The sequence below is a fragment of the Salmo salar genome, chromosome ssa04 (genome assembly GCF_905237065.1).
Source record: "Salmo salar chromosome ssa04, Ssal_v3.1, whole genome shotgun sequence".
Taxonomy (NCBI): Eukaryota; Metazoa; Chordata; class Actinopteri; order Salmoniformes; family Salmonidae; genus Salmo; species Salmo salar.
The window spans coordinates 24,539,983-24,562,594 of record NC_059445.1 but is presented as its reverse complement, the minus strand read 5'-3'; the positions used below and the strand labels follow the sequence as shown (position 1 = coordinate 24,562,594).

Below are 22,612 nucleotides of genomic sequence, written 5' to 3'. Positions count from 1 at the left end.
TTGAAGACGGAAGGGACGTAGCCAGCGGTCAAGGATGAGTTGATGAGCGAGGTGAGGAAGGGGAGAAGGTCTCCGGAAATGGTCTGGAGAAGAGAGGAGGGGATAGGGTCAAGTGGGCAGGTTGTTGGGCGGCCGGCCGTCACAAGACGCGAGATTTCATCTGGAGAGAGAGGGGAGAAAGAGGTCAAAGCACAGGGTAGGGCAGTGTGAGCAGGACCAGCGGTGTCGTTTGACTTAGCAAACGAGGATCGGATATCGTCAACCTTCTTTTCAAAATGGTTGACGAAGTCATCCGCAGAGAGGGAGGAGGGGGGGAGGGGGAGGAGGATTCAGGAGGGAGGAGAAGGTAGCAAAGAGCTTCCTAGGGTTAGAGGCAGATGCTTGGAATTTAGAGTGGTAGAAAGTGGCTTTAGCAGCAGAGACAGAAGAGGAGAATGTAGAGAGGAGTGAGTGAAAGGATGCCAGGTCCGCAGGGAGGCGAGTTTTCCTCCATTTCCGCTCGGCTGCCCGGAGCCTTGTTCTGTGAGCTCGTAGTGAGTCGTCGAGCCACGGAGCAGGAGGGGAGGACCGAGCCGGCCTGGAGGATAGGGGACAGAGAAAATCAAAGGATGCAGAAAGGGAGGAGAGGAGGGTTGAGGAGGCAGAATCAGGAGATAGGTTGGAGAAGGTTTGAGCAGAGGGAAGAGATGATAGGATGGAAGAGGAGAGAGTAGCGGGAGAGAGAGAGCGAAGGTTGGGACGGCGCAATACCATCCGAGTAGGGGCAGAGTGAGAAGTGTTGGATGAGAGCAAGAGGGAAAAGGATACAAGGTAGTGGTCGGAGATTTGGAAGGGAGTTGCAATGAGATTAGTGGAAGAACAGCATCTAGTAAAGATGAGGTCAAGCGTATTGCCTGCCTTGTGAGTAGGGGGGGAAGGTGAGAGGGTGAGGTCAAAAGAGGAGAGGAGTGGAAAGAAGGAGGCAGAGAGGAATGAGTCAAAGGTAGACGTGGGGAGGTTAAAGTCACCCAGAACTGTGAGAGGTGAGCCATCCTCAGGAAAGGAACTTATCAAGGCGTCAAGCTCATTGATGAACTCTCCAAGGGAACCTGGAGGGCGATAAATGATAAGGATGTTAAGCTTGAAAGGGCTGGTAACTGTGACAGCATGGAATTCAAATGAGGAGATAGACAGATGGGTCAGGGGAGAAAGAGAGAATGTCCACTTGGGAGAGATGAGGATTCCAGTGCCACCACCCCGCTGGCTCGATGCTCTAGGGGTATGCGAGAACACGTGGGCAGACGAAGAGAGAGCAGTAGGAGTAGCAGTGGTAATCCATGTTTCCGTCAGCGCCAGGAAGTCTAGGGACTGGAGGGTAGCATAGGCTGAGATGAACTCAGCCTTGTTGGCTGCAGACCGGCAGTTCCAGAGGCTGCCGGAGACCTGGAACTCCACGTGGGTCGTGCGCGCTGGGACCACCAGGTTAGAGTGGCAGCGGCCACGCGGTGTGAAGCGTTTGTATGGCCTGTGCAGAGAGGAGAGAACAGGGATAGACAGACACATAGCTGACAAGCTACAGAAGTGTTGTTTCTTGTATTATTGTCTCCTGTGTCTTTAGAGAACTGTTTCACTTTGATATCCTTTTTCTTCTGTCCTGATTTTCTCTTTCTTTTCTTCTGTTAACTAGATATTCTTTGTTGTTCTTCGTTAGCTAGCTAGCTTCTTCCAAAAGAGTCCCTAGCAACTGCTTAGCAACTGGTAAACAATTCAGCTTGCTAAGATAACTACAATTTTATGAAAAATAGTTATTTTTCAAAACGCCTATCTTCTTTGTTTGTTGCTTGTTTTTTCTCCTATTCAGTCTTGCAGTTTTCTTTTGCTTTTTTCCGATGTACTTCACTCTAAAAACCATGTAAATTTCTATATTTGTAGGAGCTCATTTTTCAGCTGCTGCTGCTCAAATTGGAGTTCCTTCTGACAGTATGATTCAATGGAGGATACATACAATGCCTAGTGAAATGATTCAAATTCTGCAGCCTTAAAATTAAAAAAGGAATTCAATACACAACCTACTCCACATTTTAAAAGAGAAAGAAAATGATATAAACATTTCTAAATGAATAAAAAATCTCAAACCAATAACATGTTGTAATATCTGTATTTATTTTCTTAGTCAACCTTGTGTTCTGTTTCTTTGTGTTCTTGAACGTAGCCCTGTCTTTCATTTTTGTTCATTGATTTCACCTGTGTTAGTTACTCACCTGGTCTCATCAGCTCCTTATTTAGTTCAGTTCATTCTGTTTTTGCCTTTGTGAGGTATTGTTCGTTATAACTCTACTAAGCCTTTTCCTAGCTCGTTCTAGTTTTGATTCACCTGCCTGTTTGCCTACCTGTGTATGACCATTGCCTGCCTGTGACATGATTCCAGTCTTCTGAGAAGGCGAAATAAACACCTGCCGCGCTCTGCGTGTGAATCTACACCTTTTTCTCCCTGAGTATTCATGACACTTCTTGATTGAGTATGTCTTCATACATACTTGGTGGAAGCACCTTTGATAGCCATCACAGCAGTGAATCATTTAGAATAAAATGATGCTCTGCACAACTCTTAGGGCAACATATATCCATTGTTTTTGTCAAAATTGCTCAAGCTCAGTAAATTTCGTTGGGAGTCATTGATGGACAGCAACATTTAAACATTGATTTCTAAGCAAATTTAAGTCAGGACTGAGATTAGACCACTGAGGAACAATCAACACATCTTGGAAAGTCACTATGGTCTGTCTTTGGCATTAACATTTGTGTAATTGTCCCGCTGAATAATACAACTATCCCAGGGTCAGGTTTTTACTGTTTACATGGCCTTTGGAGTGGATTTTGAAACACAGGCTTCCTTTTCACTGTGTTATACAGGGCAGTAATGTGGAGTCAATGGTGGCAGCATCATGTTATGGCTATGCTTGTCACCGTTAGGGACTGGAGATTTTGTTATTCCTGACTTAATGCTTGACAATAAGAGACAAAGTTTGAATATTGCTGTCATCAATAATTCCCAACCAAATTGACTGAGCTTGAGCATTACATTTGACATTTTAGTAGATGCCCTTATCCAGAGCAACTTACAGGAGAAATTAGGGTTTAAGTACCTTGCTCAAGGGCCCATCGATAGATTTTTCACCTGGTCGGCTTAGGATTCGGACCAGCAACATTTCGGGTTACTGGCCTAACGTCCAATTTTGACAAAAACAATGGATATACTGTGTGTTGCCCTAAGAGTTGTGTGAGGTTAGTAACATCTTATTCAAAATGATTCACAGCTGTAATGGCTGCCTAAAGTGCTTCCACCAAGTATTAACTCTGGGTGTCAATACATTTTCATTTTTCATTAATTAGGAACATTTTCTAAAAATTTTCTTCACTTTGAAAATGTGGAGTAGGTTGTGTAGATTGGTAGGAAACATCTAATTCAACCATTTTTACATTGAATTTTAAGGCAGGAAAATGTGGAGACTGCAAGGGGTGTGTAGACTTTCACTAGCGACTGTATATTTCAACAATGGCTCCAATTGTGTATGTTTTATAGCAGTAATAATAGCAGTTATAAGATAAAACTTATCCAACAGCCCAAGGTCCAAAGTTCAGTATAACACAGTCTATTTGTTCAAGGGTTCCAACACATTGGTTGTATGACCTAATGGTTTTAGCTTTGAGACACAACGTGGAATTGAATCAAATGACCAGGGCCACATTAAGGGATGTGCAACATACTATACTGAAAATTGCACCCTGTGTTTAATGACACAATAGATTAAACTTCTTCTAATACCTGCAGTTATGATGATATTGTCATCACATTGATGTTCTGATCTTTACGACAGGAGTGTGGCTGAATTTGATGATACTGGCAGCTCTCACAGTCCTCATGGCAGCTCAAAGTCCTGGTGAGCATATCAACTGTTTGCTAGTTGCAAAAGCTCCTACACTTATCCTCTTCATAATCCATAAGCATATGTATCCCTTATGAACTATACATAATGAATTACAATGCCCCACACAAGTAGTAATAACTGCTCATCAACATCTATAACCATAGTCATAGAGGATTCAGATCAGGCTTTATAAAGCCTTGTGAAGCAATGTGTTATAATGCCCTATTTAAATGTATTATTTGCACTTCCTCTTAAAAAGCACTACATCTCCCTCCTACCCCAGCGGTCTTCACCTTGTGGTTCCCTCATGTTTCGGTCTTGACCCGGTGGAACTGCTCTCTCTCTATCCTCTCTTTAATGCGGAGAGATTGGAGGTACACTGGTACTGGTCCGGTGACTTCAACCGACCTGCCAAGTTGTACAAAGATCACACGATCCAGGATGGTCCTGTGGACCCCTGGTACAGGGGCAGGGTGTCTCTAACTGGGGGGCTGGAGAGAGGGAACGTGTCCCTGACACTGGAGAAGGTCACACTGGAAGACAGGAAGTATGTGTGCCGTGTCAGCAACGCAGAGTGGTATGAAAAGGCCAGTGTCTTCCTCACAGTAAATGGTAATGGACTGATGACTGCACTATGCTTATGTAGACAATGTGGAATGGGTAGCTACAGTGCCATCAGAAAGTATTCACACCCCTTGACTTTTTGCACATTTTGTTGAACTATAGCCTGAATTTTAAATGGTTTAAATGTAGATGTTGTGTCACTGATCTATACACAATAACCCATAATGTCAAAGTGGAATTATGTTTTAGAAATGTTTACAAATGAAATAAAAATACAAAATGTCTTGAGTCAAAAAGTATTTTTTGTCATGGCAAGCCTAAATAAGTTCAGGAGTAAAAATGTGCTTAATAAGTCACATAATAAGTTGCATGGACTCACTCTGTGTGCCATAATAGTGTATAAAAGGATTTTTAAATCACTACACCATCTCTGTACCCCACACATACAATTATATGTATGGTCGCTTAGTCGAGCAGTGAATTTCAAGCACAGATTCAAGCACAAAGAACAGGGAGATTTTCCAATGGTTCGCAAAGAAGGGCACCTATTGGTAGATGGGTAAAAAAAGCAGTCATTGAGTATCCCTTTGAGCATAGTGAAGCTATTAATTACACTTTGGATGGTGTATCAATACACCCAGTCACTACAAAGATACAGGCGCCCTTCCTAACTCAGTTTCCGGAGAGGAAGGAAACCGCTCAGGGATTTCACCATGAGGCCAATGGTGATTTTAAAATAGTTACAGGGTTTAATGGCTGTGATAGGAGATAACTGACGATGGATCAACAACATTGTAAATGATCCACAATGACAACACACAAGACAGGGTGAAAAGAAAGCCTGTACATAATACACATTTTAAAACATACATCTTGTTTGCAATAAGGCACTAAAGTAATACTTCAAAAAAATGTGGTAAAGAAATGAAATCCTTGTCCTGAATACAAAGTGCTTTGGACAAATCCCACACAACACTGAGCACCACTCTTCATATTCTCATTTTTTGGGATAAAAAGAAAAGGAATAGAGCTAAGCATTGTCCATTGTAGAATGCCCTTCTAGCCGATCAGAAACGAGTATTCAACAATGCTGCTTTCTGTCACGATTTTCACAACATTAAACTCGCTAACATAATAAACTCAGCAAAAAAATGAAATGTCCTCTCACTGTCAACTGCGTTTATTTTCAGCAAACTTAACATGTGTAAATATTTGTATGAACATAACAAGATTCAACAACTGAGACAAACTAAACACATGTTCCACAGACATGTGACTAACAGAAAAGGAATAATGTGTCCCTGAACAAAGGGGGGGGGTCAAAAATCTAAAGTAACAGTCAGTATGGTTTGTCCACCAGCTGCATTAAGTACTGCAGTGCATCTCCTCCTCACGGACTGCACCAGATTTGCCAGTTCATGCAGTGAGATGCTACCCCACTCTTCCACCAAGGCACCTTGCAAGTTCCCAGCCATTTCTGGGGGAATGACCCTAGCCCTCACCCTCTGATCCAGCAGGTCCCAGACGTGCTCAATGGGATTGAGATCCGGGCTCTTTGCTGGCCATGGCAGAACACTGACATTCCTGTCTTGCAGGTAATCACGCACAGAACGAGCAGTATGGCTGGTGGCACTGTCATGCTGGAGGGTCATATCAGGATGAGCCTGCAGAAAGGGTACCTGATAGAATAATGTATATGTTTTAAGATAATGACTAAAGTGTTCCACCCTGAAACTGTATAACTGTGTGAAATGTATTAGAATTATAAGACTATAATCTTATCTGTCGGAAAGATATCAGTTTGTCTCTGTGAATGGTTTGTCCTCTGACAAATCAATTGTACATTTCGGTGTTCCTCAAGGTTACGTTTTAGGACCACTATTGCTTTCACTATATATTTTACCTCTTGGGGATGTCATTCGAAAACAATGTTAAATTTCACTGCTATGCGGACGACACACAGCTGTACATTTCAATGAAACATGGTGAAGCCCCAAATTTGCCCTCGCTAGAAGCCTGTGTTTCAGACATAAAGAAGTGGATGGCTGCAAACTTTCTACTTTTAATCTCGGACAAAACAGAGATGCTTGTTCTAGGTCCCAAGAAACAAAGAGATCTTCTGTTGAATCTGACAATTAATCTGGATGGTTGTACAGTCGTCTCAAATAAAACTGTGAAGGACCTCGGCGTTACTCTGGACCCTGATCTCTCTTTTGAAGAACATATCAAGACTGTTTCAAGGACAGCTTTTTTCCATCTACGTAACATTGCAAAAATCAGAAACTTTCTGTCCAAAAATGACGCAGAAAAATTAATCCATGCTTTTGTTACTTCTAGGCTGGACTACTGCAATGCTCTACTTTCCGGCTACCCGGATAAAGCACTAAACAAACTTCAGTTAGTGCTAAATACGGCTGCTAGAATCCTGACTAGAACCAAAAAATTTGATCAGTGCTAGCCTCCCTACACTGGCTTCCTGTTAAGGCAAGGGCTGATTTCAAGGTTTTACTGCTAACCGACAAAGCATTACATGGGCTTGCTCCTACCTATCTTTCCGATTTGGTCCTGCCGTACATACCTACACGTACGCTACGGTCACAAGACGCAGGCCTCCTAATTGTCCCTAGAATTTCTAAGCAAACGGCTGGAGGTAGGGCTTTCTCCTATAGAGCTCCATTTTTATGGAATGGTCTGCCTACCAATGTGAGAGACGCAGACTCAGTCTCAACCTTTAAGTCTTTACTGAAGACTTATCTCTTCAGTAGGTCCTATGATTAAGTATAGTCTGGCCCAGGAGTGTGAAGGTGAACGGAAAGGCTGGAGCAACGAACCGCCCTTGCTGTCTCTGCCTTGCCGGTTCCCCTCTTTCCACTGGGATTCTCTGCCTCTAACCCTTTTACAGGGGCTGAGTCACTGGCTTACTGATGTTCTTCCATGCCGTCCATGGGAGGGGTGCGTCACTTGAGTGGGTTGAGTCACTGACGTGCTCTTCCTGTCTGGGTTGGCGCCCCCCCTTGGGTTGTGCCATGGTGGAGATCGTTGTGGGCTATACTCGGCCTTGTCTTAGGACGGTAAGTTGGTGGTTGGAGACATCCCTCTAGTGGTGTGGGGGCTGTGCTTTGGCAAAGTGGGTGGGGTTATATCCTGCCTGTTTGGCCCTGTCCGGGGGTATCATCGGATGGGGCCACAGTGTCTTCTGATCCCTCCTGTCTCAGCCTCCAGTATTTATGCTGCAGTAGTTTATGTGTCGGGGGGCTAGGGTCAGTCTGTTACATCTGGAGTATTCTCTTGTCTTATCCGGTGTCCTGTGTGAATTTAAATATGCTCTCTCTAATTCTCTCTCTCTCTTTCTGTCTTTCTCTCGGAGGACCTGAGCCCTAGGACCATGCCTCAGGACTACCTGGTATGATGACTCCTTGCTGTCCCCAGTCCACCTGGCCGTGCTGCTGCTCCAGTTTCAACTGTTCTGCCTGCGGCTATGGAACCCTGACCTGTTCACCGGACGTGCTTGTTGCACCCTCGACAACTACTATGATTATTATTATTTGACCATGCTGGTCATTTATGAACATTTTAACATCTTGACCATGTTCTGTTATAATATCCACCCTGCACAGCCAGAAGAGGACTGGCCACCCCTCATAGCCTGGTTCCTCTCTAGGTTTCTTCCTATGTTTTTGGCCTTTCTAGGGAGTTTTTCCTAGGGAGTTTTTCCTAGCCACCGTGCTTCTTTCACATGCATTGCTTGCTGTTTGGGGTTTTAGGCTGGGTTTCTGTACAGCACTTTGAGATATCAGCTGATGTACGAAGGGCTATATCAATACATTTGATTTGATTTAATGTGTGTAAGACAAGTTAAGACTAAAATATTGTTACTATTTAGCAATAAGAGAAATGTATAGTTGAGACATCAAAGGACAACTGAACTGTCTACATACGACCTTGTGATAACTCTGAAACCAATAACAGGAAAGAGGCCTCCCCAACCTAGGTAGGGGAGTAACTGTTAGAAATGGCTAGGCTTGCAGAAAATAATGAGATGTGTTAGTATAGTGGAAAAATACAGACTATCTGAGCAGGGAGTAGCCTATGACAGGAACGTGTATGTGTGTATAAAGGATGGGCTTTGAACTTGAGAGGGCAGAGCTCTCTGAGTAAAGAACTAACCTATTGCAGAATCTGAGACTTTGTCTAATTCTTCATTAACCTGAGATTTACAACCTCGGGGGAATTGGTCAAAGCTCTAAAATAGTTCAGTTAGAACATTGGGATAAAAAAAAAAAACTTGTGACAGTACCACATGAGGGAGGAGGATGTCTTCCCTGTAATGCACAGCGTTGAGATTGCCTGCAATGACAACAAGTTCAGTCCGATGATGCTGTGACACACCGCCCCAGACCATGACGGACCCTCCACCTCCAAATCGATCCTGCTCCAGAGTACAGGCCTCGGTATAACGATCATTCCTTTGATGATAAATACGAATCCGACCATCACCCCTGGTGAGACAAAACCGCGACACGTCAGTGAAGAGCACTTTTTGCCAGTCCTGTCTGGTCCAGCGATGGTAGATTTGTGCCCATAGGCAACGTTGTTGCCGGTGATGTCTGGTGAGGACCTGTCTTCCAACAGGCCTACAAGCCCTCAGTCCAGCCTCTCTCAGCCTATTGCAGACAGTCTGAGCAATGATGGAGGGATTGTGCGTTCCTGGTGTAACTCAGGCAGTTGTTGTTGCCATCCTGTACCTGTCCCGCGGGTGTGATGTTAGGCGTCTTAGGCGTCTCACATTACTGGCCTGTATAACTCAGTCTTAGGCATGTCACAGTACAGACATTGCAATTTATTGCCCTGGCCACATCTGCAGTCCTCATGCCTTCTTGCAGCATGACTAAGGCACGTTCATGCAGATGAGCAGGGACTCTGGGCATCTTTCTTTTGGTGTTTTTCAGAGTCAGTAGAAAGACCTCTTTAGTGTCCTAAGTTTTCATAACTGTGACCTTAATTGCCTACAGTCTGTAAGCTGTTAGTGTTTTAAAACTTCTTATGGCTCAAATCCCGTTAACCTCTTACATCTAGATGTTCCGCTAGCGGATCACCGCTCCAATATCCAATGATAGGGCGTGGCGCGAATTACAAATTCCTCGAATATCCGAAAACTTCCATTTTTCAAACATAAGACTATTTTACACCATTTTAAAGACAAGACTCTCCTTTATCTAACCACATTGTCCGATTTCAAAAAGGCATTACAACGAAAGCAAAAACATTAGATTATGTCAGGAGAGTACCCAGCCAGAAATAATCACACACCCATTTTTCAAGCTAGCATATAATGTCACAAAAACCAAAACCACAGCTAAATGCAGCACTAATCTTTGATGATCTTCATCAGATGACATTCCTAGGACATTATGTTATACAATACATGCATGTTTTGTTCAATCAAGTTCATATTTATATAAAAAAAACAGCTTTTTACATTAGCATGTGACGTTCAGAACTAGCATACCCCCCGCAAACTTCCGGGGAATTTACTAACAATTTACTAAATTACTCACGATAAACGTTCACAAAAAACATAATTATTTTAAGAATTATAGATACAGAACTCCTTTATGCAATCGCTATGTCCGATTTTAAAATAGCTTTTCGGTGAAAGCACATTTTGCAATATTCTGTGTAGATAACCCGGCCATCATGGCTAGCTATTTTGACACCCACCAAGTTTGGCACTCACCAAACTCAGATTTACTATAAGAAAAATTGGATTACCTTTGCTGTTCTTCGTCAGAATGCACTCCCAGGACTTCTAGTTTACACCCAATGTTTTGGTCCCAAATAATCCATAGTTATATCCAAATAGCGGCGTTTTGTTCTTGCGTTCAAGACACTATCCGAAGGGTGACGCGCCGGCCGGAGCGTTTTGTGACAAAAAAATTCAAAATATTCCATTACCGTACTTCGAAGCATGTCAAACGCTGTTTAAAATCAATTTTTATGCGATTTTTCTCGTGAAATAGCGATAATATTCCGACCGGGAGACGTCGTTTTCGTTCAAAGACTGAAAATGTAAAATGGACTCTTCACGTGCACGCCCGTTTCATTGTTCTCAGATCGACCACTATCCAAATGCGCTACTGTTTTTCAGCCAGGGACTGCAGAGTCATCATTCCCCGTTCTGGCGCCTTCTGAGAGCCTATGGGAGTCTTAGAAAATGTCACGTTACAGCAGAGATCCTCTGTTTTCGATAAAGAGGCTATAGAAGGCCAAGAAATGGTCAGAGAGGGCACTTCCTGTTTAGAATCTTCTCAGGTTTTGGCCTGCCATATGAGTTCTGTTATACTCACAGACACCATTCAAACAGTTTTAGAAACTTTAGGGTATTTTCTATCCAAATCAAACAATTATATGCATATTCTAGTTTCTGGGCAGGAGTAATAAACAGATTAAATCACATATGTTTTTTATCCGGCCGTGAAAATACTGCCCCCTATCCTAAACAGGTTAACTGGATCAATTTGACAACATCCGGTTTAATGGCAGAGCGCCAAATTCATTTTTTTTTTTTTTTAATATGAAACTTTCATACATTCACAAGTGCAATACACCAAATGAAAGCTAAACTTCTTGTTAATCTAGCCACCATGTCAGATTTCAAAAAGGCTTTACGGCGAAAGCAAACCATGCGATAATCTGAGGACAGCGCCCAGCATACCAACACATGAAAATCAGATTTCAACCCTCCAGGCGCAACACAAAAGTCAGAAATAACCATTTAATTCATGCCTAACCTTTGAAGAATTTCTTCTGTTGGCACTCCAATATGTCCCATAAACATCACAAATGGTCCTTTTGTTCGATTAATTCCGTCGTTATATCTCCAAAATGTCAATTTATTTGGCGCGTTTGATTTAAAAAAAACACCGGTTCCAACTCGCGCAACATGACTACAAAATATCTTAGAAGTTACCTGTAATCTTGATCCAAACATTTCAAACAACTTTGCTAATACAACTTTAGGTATTTTTTAACGTAAATAATCGATAAAATTTAAGACTTGATAAATTGTCTTCAATACCGGAGGAAAACAAAGAAAGAACGTTCCAGGTCGCGTGCCTCAAAACAGAGAGCCCTAGGCTGGACCCTCGTTCTGAACTGCCGTACTTCTTCATTTCTCTAAAGAAAAACATCAAACGATTTCTAAAGACTGTTGACATCTAGTGGAAGCTATAGGAACTGCAAGCATATTTCTATTAAAACGGGCTTACCATAGAAAACCAATGGAAAACAGATTGACCTCAAAAACAATTCCCTGGATGGATTGTGCTCGGGGTTTCACCTGCCAAATCAGTTCTGTTATACTCACAGACATTATTCAAACATTATTCAAACAGTTTTAGAAACTTTGGAGTGTTTCGATCATAATCTACCAATTATTTGCATATCCTAGCTTCTGGGCCTGAGTAGCAGGCAGTTTATATTGGACACACTTTTCATCCGGACGTGAAAATAGCGCCCCCAAGCCATAAGAAGTTTTAACGACCGTTCCACAGGTGCATGTTCATTAATTATTTATGGTTTATTGAACACGCATGGGAAACAGTGTTTAAACCCTTTACAATAAAGATCTGTTAAGTTATTTGTTTTTTTACGAATTATCTTTGAAAGACAGGGTCCTGAAAAAGGGACGTTTCTTTTTTTGCTGAGTTTATATGACACTCAGACTTGCGGTTGACGTGCAGTGTGTTCCCTGGACTAGTCTCTGGGCAGGTGCAGGGATAGGACCACAAGTCTTATCTATTGAATGGAATCCACTGCACTGTGGTAGAGTAGAGAGTTCAGAAAGTTGGGTGGAGACCAAACCAAAGATGGGTAGTGTAGAGGGTGCATCTATAGAAATAGAAATGATCGTGGTTACAAAATAACTGATTGACAGTTGGCAGAAACCTGGCGGGGTGTGGTTGGAGCCGGACGGGGCAGGGGCGATGGGTTTGTAGCTCATCGTGATGTCACTGCGGACCTCCCCGTACGACGACGCGTCGCTGCCGTCTGTCCCGTCGACCCGGTGTTTATACAGCTTTACTGGTGGGCTGGGCCCCTGAGAGCTAGGAAGAGAAAGTCGTGGTCTTATGTTCATGTATCACATTCATTAAACTATACTGTCAGTCTAGCCTGGTCCACAATACACTGTGTGCTATTGTTGAATGTTTTGTATGGCCAATTGGGTTTGGCATGACAATGATTGAGGAATGTTGTTTAACTCATACAGATTTGGACCAGGCTGTCATGATGTTGTCAGTGGATTACTTACGTTTGTAAACATATGACTTAGCTAGGGAGTAACCCAACAACCCCAGCTGGTTTCAAACATTTGTCACAACAGTGCCTGTTTCTTCTACCTACATCAGTTTAGCGGGCAACTTTTCACAGTAAGCCAGTACCTCATCTGGTCGTAGCCTATCTTTAAATGACTGCACTAACTAACGTTAGCTAGTTGGCTAGGTAGCCAAGCTAACGTTAGCTAACTGTAGCTCGCTAACTAGTTACCGAACCAAAAGGTCGACGAGATGACATCTTGCATCAGATAAAGTCAAATGAAAAGAAACAAAACTGGTTAGCGGGTGTCCTAACTTGTGCACAACAAGGTCCATAGCTATAACGTTCAAGTTAGAGAATGCATTTGCGTTCCATATGTTTAAGTATCTAAGTGGCCATTCAAAATGTAATAGAAAACAAATATCAAGGGGAATGCTTTCGAAATGTACCTTTCTAGGGGAAGATTTTCAGCCCTTTCTCCTGCTGAAAGGGGCGTGGCTGTTGATGCAAAGATGAACTGTATATTCATAAGGTGGCGCGTTGTCATTGGCTGAATGAGGCTGAAAAAAATCAATGGCAGGTGAGCAGAACTGTCTATTTATCGGCGCCTTCCCTTCTATCTATTTAGATTGTTCAGCACTGGTGTGTATTTTTTCACAGTCTATTTGGTATTCAGAGTTTGAGTGTAAAAAAAAAAATCAGGTACAGGGATTGTTTGATGGGGCACACCCCAATGATTTATTTCCCCTGTGGTTACATGATTTGTGGGCATGTCGATTTGATGGCTTTCCAGGTCGTCTTTTTCACAGTCACACTACACATATTATCAGATCTCACAACACCTGGATAAGTGTTTAACATTTCTGGAATCCCATCAATATGATATAGCAATCTTCTGAGATGCGTAGTGTCGACCTGGATTGTCACCTTTTGTCAACCATTAACCCATGTTGCTGCAAGAAATGGGAAAGTGAAAGGACAATGAAATATATAGGGAGGGAGTGGCAAAGAAAATTGACTTTCGCGCTAACTAACTATTCTATTTGCATTCTCACCTTACGGTAGAATTGAAATGCACGGGATGTATGTTGGAGGGTCATGAATCTATAGGATCATCGGAGGATCCCTAAAGTGAGGATACATTTGATGTTTACGACCGTTGGACATCGAGGCACCATGCACTTAGGTACAAATGCATTTTCTATGACTTCTCCAGTAAAAGATTAGTTAAAATGTAAATGAAAGGTTATCAGTTACCTCTTCACCCACCCCCCCAACTCTTCACTATTGTCTATTGCATCTATAAGAAATGTTACATTTGGATTTGTTACATTTGTTGTTTTCCTTTCATAGTAATAGGACATTTTGTTCGATTTTGTATAAATGTATTATTTCTAGTAATGTTGTATTATGCCTATTACTATTAGGCATGTATTCTATATTCTTCCATTCAACTCCGTTAAAATGACTACTGTGCGTGTCCTTTTCTAAAATGGTTGCTAGTGCTAGTGTGGCTAGTTAATCAATATACTGTAGCAGTAGTAAAAAGATAAAACCAATGTCTGAAAGTCCAAAGTTCAGCCTCACAGGCTCCGTCTGTTCAATCACCTTCACCTGGTTGCCAATTAACCCAATAGCTTCACTTCTGAGAGAAAGGGGCGGAATCTGATTTGACCATGAGTGTACAAAACATTAGGAACATCTGCTCTTTTCATGACAGACTGACCAAGTGAATCCAGGTGAAAGGTATTTTATTTTATTGATGTCATTTGTTAAATCCACTTCAATCAGTTTAGATTAAGTGGAGGAGATGGGTTAAAGAAGGATTTTTACACCTTGAGACAATTGACACATGGATTGTGTGTGTGTGTGCCATTCAGAGGGTGAATGGACAAGACAAAATATTTAGGTGCCTTTGAACGGGGTATGGTAGTAGGTGCCAGGCGCACCGGTTTAAGTGGGTCAAGAACTGCAACGCTGCTGGGTTTTTCAAGCTCAATAGTTTCCTGTATGTATGAAGAATGGTCCACCACCCAAAGGACATATAGTCAACTTGATACAACTGTGGGAAGCATTGGAGTCAACATGGGCATAATCATTATAAACATTTTTGTTACTTTATTGGTCAAGTATTTTGATACTTTGTATGTACCTACAATGTTTCTCTCTCTCTCTCAGGCTACCGAACACCTAAATCATGATAATGTCATTCTGATGTCCTTTATCTTTTATGCAGGGTTGTGTCTGAGGGTGCTGATACTGGTTGCTCTCACAGTTCCCATCACAGCAGCTCAACCTGGTGAGAATGTTTAAACTGTTAATTACATAAGTAACTGAAAGGAAACAGTTTTCTGGTCACAGAAAGTAATTTCAATGGAGATCCAGTTCAGGACTATGCTTAATCTGTGTCCAGGATACTGGCCCTGGGAGTCTAGCACAAATCAGTCACCATCTCTTTCTCTCCCCTTTCTCCCCCATCTCTCCTTCTCCAGCCCAGGAGACATTCACCTTAACTGTCCCTGATGGTCCAATCTCGACCCTGTCTGGCTCCTCTGTCTCTCTACTCTGTCAAGTTTCACCACTCTTCAATGCTGAGCCATTGGAGGTGGACTGGTATCGTTCCAGTAACTTTCACAGTCCTGTCCTGTTGTACAAAGATCACAAGATCCAGGAGGCCCCTGTGGACCAACGGTACAGGGGCAGGGTGTCTCTAACTGGGGGGCTGGAAAGAGGGAATGTGTCCCTGACACTGGAGAGAGTCACACTGGAAGACAGGGGGGAGTATGTGTGCCAAGTCACCAGTAAACAGTGGTATGAAAAGGCCAGTGTCTTCCTCACAGTGAATGGTAAGGGTTATCTCTGAAATTGATGGTGAAACTGTGTATTGTGGTGTCACCCCCGAAGCACCTAATCCTAGATCAGCACTCCTACTATGAGACACTTTATGAATACAGGCCCTGGAGTCTTTGGTACCACAGAGTTTAAAAAAATGGCAGTTGCATTTGCTACCTCTCAGTTTATAATGGGTGGGTTTAATCTGTGGAACGTTCCAACAGGAATCTGTTCCAAAAACTTCGTAAATAACAAGGATACCAACAAACACATACAAAGTAGCATGATCAATTCACTTAGCTAACTAGCTGCCGATTAGGCATCAACTCACCACGTAGCTTATTCTTAATGTTTGTCTAAAGGCTACCAGAGTGAGGACAGACATTTTTCGGAATAAATGTGGTGAGTGAAAAACGTAACAAAATTGCCCTCTCCCTACCCAGTATCTTATTCTGCAGTTATACAACTTTGTATGCGTTGTTTGTTTGCAACCTTGATATTTACGAAGTGTTTGCAACAGATTCCTGTTGGAACGTTCCACCAATTATACCCACCTGTTACAATTGCATTAGGAGTACAGAACCTACAAATTTCTTCAGCTGTATTAGGGGCATCCATGTAATGTAAAAAAAAAAAAATGGCCAAACCACCTTTAAGTAACTTTGAACTAAATAACTGAAAGTTGATTTGAGTTGTTTGGCATTTAAAAAATGTCATGGATGCCCCTATCACTCCAATTGAATGTTAGCTAGTGGTGGCTAAAGTTAGGTGAAGTTTGTCGTGATTGTTAAAAAGAAAACCAAAACATGGAATACCGGTTTTCCTGGCCAATAGACTACTTTCAGAGTGAGGAACCATCTAACATTAAATTGTAAAGGACCCTGTCTTTCAAAGATAATTCGTAAAAATACAAATGACTTCACAGATCTTCATTGTAAAGGGTTTAAACACTGTTTCCCAAGCGTGTTTAATGAACCATAAACAATGAATGAATATGCACCTGTGGAATATTTGTTAAAACACTAACAGCTTACAGACGGTAGGCAATTAAGGTCACAGTTATGAACACTTAGGACACTAAAGAGGCCTTTTTACTGACTCTGAAAAACACCAAAAGAAAGATGCCCAGCGTCCCTGCTCATCTGCGTGAACGTGCCTTAGGCATGCTGCAAGGAGGCATGAGGACTGCAGATGTGGCCAGGGCAATAAATCGCAATGTTCGTACTGTGAGACGCCTAAGACAGCGCTACGGGGAGACAAGACGGACAGCTGATCATCCTCACAGTGGCAGACCAAGTGTAACAACACCTGCACAGGATTGGTACATCCGAACATCACACCTGCGGGACAGGTACAGGATGGCAACAACAACTGCCTGAGTTACACCAGGAATGCACAGTCCCTCCATCAGTGCCCAGAATGTCCGCAATAGGCTGAGTGAGGCTGGACAGGGCTTGTAGGCCTGGTGTAAGGCAGGTTCTCACCAGACATCACCGGCAACAACGTCGCCTGTGGGCACAACCCACCGTCGCTGGACCAGACAGGACTGGCAAAAGTGCTCTTCACTGACTAGTCATGGTTTTGTCTCACCAGGGTTGATGGCCGGATTCACTTTTATCGTCGAAGGAATGAGCGTTACACCGAGGCCTGTACTCTGGAGCGGGATCGATTTGGAGGTGGAGGGTCCGTCATAGTCTGGGGCGGTGTGTCACAGCATCATCGGACTGAGCTTGTTGTCATTGCAGGCAATCTCAACGCTGTGCGTTACAGGGAAGACATCCTCCTCCCTCATGTGGTAGCCTTCCTGCAGGCTCCTCCTGACATAACCCTCCAGCATGACAATGCCACCAGCTATACTGCTCGTTCTGTGCGTGATTTCCTGCAAGACAGGAATGTCAGTGTTCTGCCATGGCCAGCAAAGAGCCCGGATCTCAATCCCATTGAGCATGTCTGGGACCTGTTGGTTCAGAGGGTGAGGTCTAGGGCCATTCCCCTCAGAAATATCTGGGAACTTGCAGGTGCCTTGGTGGAACAGTGGGGTAACATCTCACAGCAAGAACTGGCAAATCTGGTGCAGTCCACGAGGAGGAGATGCACTGCAATACTTAATGGAGCTGGTGGCCACACCAGATACTGCCCCCCCCCCTTTGTTCAGGGACACATTATTCCATTTCTGTTAGTCACATGTCTGTGGAACTTGTTCAGTTCATGTCTCAGTTGTTGAATCTTGATATGTTCATACAAATATTTACACATGTTAAGTTTGCTGAAAATGAACGCAGTTGACCGTGATAGGACGTTTCTTTTTTTGCTGACTTTATCTTGCATTCTTCCAAATGATTCTGTCATTCAATCTGTGTACTAATAGTTGTGGCTTGTCCCCCCTTATCTGTCCATTAGTAACAGGTAGTGAACCAGTTCTCTCTGTAGCTGAAGCAAGAGGAGGAGGAGGCCAGGTGAACGTTACCTGTTCATCAGCGGACTGGTCACCACAACCTAAACTCACCTGGAGAAACAAAGATGGGACAGAGATCAGAAATGAACAAGAAGTGCTCAACACTTCTGGTAATTACATTTTGGTACTTCCTCACACCGTCTCTGCTCTGCTGACACAAATGTTCTGGTACCTGTGGTTTGGGTTAAAAATCTGACCTGGGTTGTGGTGTATTTTCAGTTACATTACTTTGTGTAAGTTGATGGGTTCGGATTTCTAAACTTTGAATATTAATAATCATGCTAGAGAAATGAGGGGAGCCGTAGTCTAGGGTCTACACCAGAAGTTAATGGTTATCTGTAGGAGGAATGTATTTTAATGTTTTTATTTTATTTTACTAGGCAAGTCAGTTAAGAACAAATTCATATTTACATTGACGGCCTAGGAACAGTGGGTTAACTGCATTGTTCAGGGGCAGAACGACACATTTTTACCTTGTCAGCTCAGGGATTTGATATAGCAACCTTTCGTTTACTGGCCCAATGCTCTAACCACTAGGCTACCTGCCGCCCCAAAATGGTGGATGTTGTTAAGCTTGGAATGTACTGAGTGCAGGGAAGACGATCAGATGTTGGCAGGCGCTGATAAGGGTGGAGAGCGGTGGATTAGTGAGGAAGGGGGTCGAGGTCAGATCAGGTCACATTAAGGGAGAAGGAACAGTTTATTGCCCGTATCCCTTAACTTCCTGCCTAGCAATAAAAATTTTGTGTTTAGAGAGGAGACTCCACCCAAATTTGCATACCGCCCAAACAGATCCACAGATGATGCAATCTGTATTGCACTCCACACTGCCCTTTCCCACCTGGACAAAAGGAACACTTATATGAGAATGCTATTCATTGACTACAGCTCAGCGTTCAACACCATAGTCCCCTCAAAGCTCATTACTAAGCTAAGGATCCTGGGACTAAACACCTCCCTCTGCAACTGGATCATGGACTTCCTGACGGGCCGCCCCCAGGTGGTGAGGGTAGGTAGCAACACATCTGCCACGTTGATCCTCAACACTGTAGCTCCCCAAGGGTGCGTGTTCAGTCCCCTCCTGTACTCCCTGTTCACCCACGACTGCATGGGCAGGCACGACTCCAACACCATCATTAAGTTTGCAGACGACACAACAGTGGTAGGCCTGATCAACGACAATGACGAGACAGCCTATAGGGAGGAGGTCAGAGACCTGGCCGGGTGGTGCCAGAATAACTACCTATCCCTCAACGTAACCAAAACTAAGGAGATGATTGTGGACTACAGGAAAAGGAGGACCGAGCACGCCCCCATTCTCATCGACGTAGTAGAGCAGGTTGAGAGCTTCAAGTTCCTTGGTGTCCACAACAACAACAAACTAGAATGGTCCAAATACACCAAGACAGTCGTGAAGAGGGCACGACAAAGCCTATTCCCCCTCAGGAAACTAAAAAGATTTGGCATAGGTCCTGAGATCCTCAAAAGGTTCTACAGCTGCAAGATCGAGAGCATCCTGACTGGTTGCATCACTGCCTGGTATGGCAATTGCTCGGCCTCTGACCGCAAGGCACTACAGAGGGTAGTGCATACGGCCCAGTACATCACTGGGGCTAAGCTGCCTGCCATCCAGGACCTCTACACCAGGCGGTGTCAGAGGAAGGCCCTAAAAATTGTCAAAGACCCCAGCCACCCCAGTCATAGACTGTTGTCTCTACTACCGCATGGCAAGCGGTACCGGACTGCCAAGTCTTGGACAAAAAGGCTTATCAACAGTTTTTACCCCCAAGCCATAAGACTCCTGAACAGGTAATCAAATGGCTACCCGGACTATTAGCATTGTGTGCCCCACCCCAATCCCCCCCCAAGCCCTCTTTTTCACTGCTGCTACTCTCTGTTTATCATATATGCATAGTCACTTTAACTATACATTCATGTACATACTACCTCAATTGGGCCGACATTGGCTAACCGGGCTATCTGCATTGTGTCCCGCCACCCGCCAACCCCTCTTTTACTCTACTGCTATTCTCTGTTCATCATATATGCATAGTAACTTTAACCAAATCTACATGTACATACTACCTCAATCAGTCTGACTAACCGGTGTCTGTATGTAGCCTCGCTACTGTATATTACATTTACATTTAAGTCATTTAGCAGACGCTCTTATCCAGAGCGACTTACAAATTGGTGCATTCACCTTATGATATCTAGTGGAACAATCACTTTACAATAGTGCATCTAAATCTTTTAGGGGGGGGGGTTAGAAGGATTACTTTATCCTATCCTAGGTATTCCTTAAAGAGGTGGGGTTTCAGGTGTCTCCGGAAGGTGGTAATTGACTCCGCTGTCCTGGCGTCATGAGGGAGCTTGTTCCACCATTGGGGTGCCAGGGCAGCGAACAGTTTTGACTGGGCTGAGCGGGAACTGTGCTTCCTCAGAAGTAGGGAGGCGAGCAGGCCAGAGGTGGATGAACGCAGTGCCCTTGTTTGGGTGTAGGGCCTGATCAGAGCCTGAAGGTACGGATGTGCCGTTCACCTCACAGCTCCGTAGGCAAGCACCATGGTCTTGTAGCGGATGCGAGCTTCAACTGGAAGCCAGTGGAGAGAGCAGAGGAGCGGGGTGACATGAGAGAACTTGGGAAGGTTGAACACCAGACGGGCTGCGGCATTCTAGATGAGTTGTAGGGGTTTAATGGCACAGGCAGGGAGCCCAGCCAACAGCGAGTTGCAGTAATCCAGCCGGGAGATGACAAGTGCCTGGATTAGGACCTGCGCCGCTTCCTGTGTGAGGCAGGGTCGTACTCTGCGAATGTTGTAGAGCATGAACCTACAGGATCGGGTCACCGCCTTGATGTTAGTGGAGAACGACAGAGTGTTGTCCAGGGTCATGCCAAGGTTCTTAGCACTCTGGGAGGAGTGTTCAACCGTGATGGCGAGATCATGGAACGGGCAGTCCTTCCCCGGGAGGAAGAGCAGCTCCGTCTTGCCGAGGTTCAGCTTGAGGTGGTGATCCGTCATCCACACTGATATGTCTGCCAGACATCCAGAGATGCGATTCGCCACCTGGTTATCAGAAGGGGGAAAGGAGAAGATTAATTGTGTGTCGTCTGCATAGCAATGATAGGAGAGACCATGTGAGGATATGACAGAGCCAAGTGACTTGGTGTATAGCGAGAATAGGAGAGGGCCTAGAACAGAGCCCTGGGGGACACCAGTGGCGAGAGCACGTGGTGCGGAGACAGATTCTCGCCACGCCACCTGGTAGGAGCGACCTGTCAGGTAGGACGCAATCCAAGCGTGGGCCGCGCCGGAGATGCCCAACTCGGAGAGGGTGGAGAGGAGGATCTGATGGTTCACAGTATCAAAGGCAGCAGAAAGGTCTAGAAGGATGAGAGCAGAGGAGAGAGAGTTAGCTTTAGCAGTGCGGAGAGCCTCCGTGACACAGAGAAGAGCAGTCTCAGTTGAATGACCAGTCTTGAAACCTGACTGATTTGGATCAAGAAGGTCATTCTGAGAGAGATAGCAGGAGAGCTGGCCAAGGACGGCACGTTCAAGAGTTTTGGAGAGAAAAGAAAGAAGGGATACTGGTCTGTAGTTGTTGACATCGGAGGGATCGAGTGTAGGTTTTTTCAGAAGGGGTGCAACTCTCGCTCTCTTGAAGACGGAAGGGACGTAGCCAGCGGTCAAGGATGAGTTGATGAGCGAGGTGAGGTAAGGGAGAAGGTCTCCGGAAATGGTCTGGAGAAGAGAGGAGGGGATAGGGTCAAGCGGGCAGGTTGTTGGGCGGCCGGCCGTCACAAGACGCGAGATTTCTTCTGGAGAGAGAGGGGAGAAAGAGGTCAAAGCACAGGGTAGGGAAGTGTGAGCAGGACCAGCGGTGTCGTTTGACTTAGCAAACGAGGATCGGATGTCGTCGACCTTCTTTTCAAAATGGTTGACGAAGTCATCCGCAGAGAGGGAGGAGGGGGGGGGGAGGAGGATTCAGGAGGGAGGAGAAGGTGGCAAAGAGCTTCCTAGGGTTAGAGGCAGATGCTTGGAATTTAGAGTGGTAGAAAGTGGTTTTAGCAGCAGAGACAGAAGAGGAAAATGTAGAGAGGAGGGAGTGAAAGGATGCCAGGTCCGCAGGGAGGCGAGTTTTCCTCCATTTCCGCTCGGCTGCCCGGAGCCTTGTTCTGTGAGCTCGTAGTGAGTCGTCGAGCCACGGAGCAGGAGGGGAGGACCGAGTCGGCCTGGAGGATAGGGGACATAGAGAATCAAAGGATGCAGAAAGGGAGGAGAGGAGGGTTGAGGAGGCAGAATCAGGAGATAGGTTGGAGAAGGTTTGAGCAGAGGGAAGAGATGATAGGATGGAAGAGGAGAGAGTAGCGGGAGAGAGAGAGCGAAGGTTGGGACGGCGCAATACCATCTTAGTAGGGGCAGAGTGAGAAGTGTTGGATGAGAGCGAGAGGGAAAAGGATACAAGGTAGTGGTTGGAGACTTGGAGGGGAGTTGCAATGAGATTAGTGGAAGAACAGCATCTAGTAACGATGAGG

At 44.5% G+C, this 22,612-nt stretch overlaps 1 protein-coding gene and 1 long non-coding RNA gene across 52 annotated transcripts in view; one reads left to right on the top strand and one right to left on the bottom strand.

Moving 5' to 3' along the window:
- LOC106602685 (butyrophilin subfamily 2 member A1) overlaps positions 1 to 22,612 on the top strand; it is a 112,687-nt gene that overhangs the window by 25,726 nt on the left and 64,349 nt on the right. The window lies entirely within an intron of this gene.
- LOC123742433 (uncharacterized) lies at positions 3,353 to 13,283 on the bottom strand. 3 transcript variants are annotated; one of them, XR_006769578.1, is made up of 4 exons: positions 12,784 to 13,211; positions 12,420 to 12,577; positions 4,202 to 4,441; positions 3,353 to 3,917 (listed from the first exon to the last, which is right to left on the bottom strand). It is a non-coding gene; the product is annotated as an uncharacterized lncRNA (long non-coding RNA). The 3 variants fall into 3 exon arrangements; XR_006769577.1 differs by lacking the exon at positions 12,784 to 13,211 and adding an exon at positions 13,238 to 13,283 and having other exon boundaries at positions 3,353 to 4,441; XR_006769576.1 differs by having other exon boundaries at positions 3,353 to 4,441.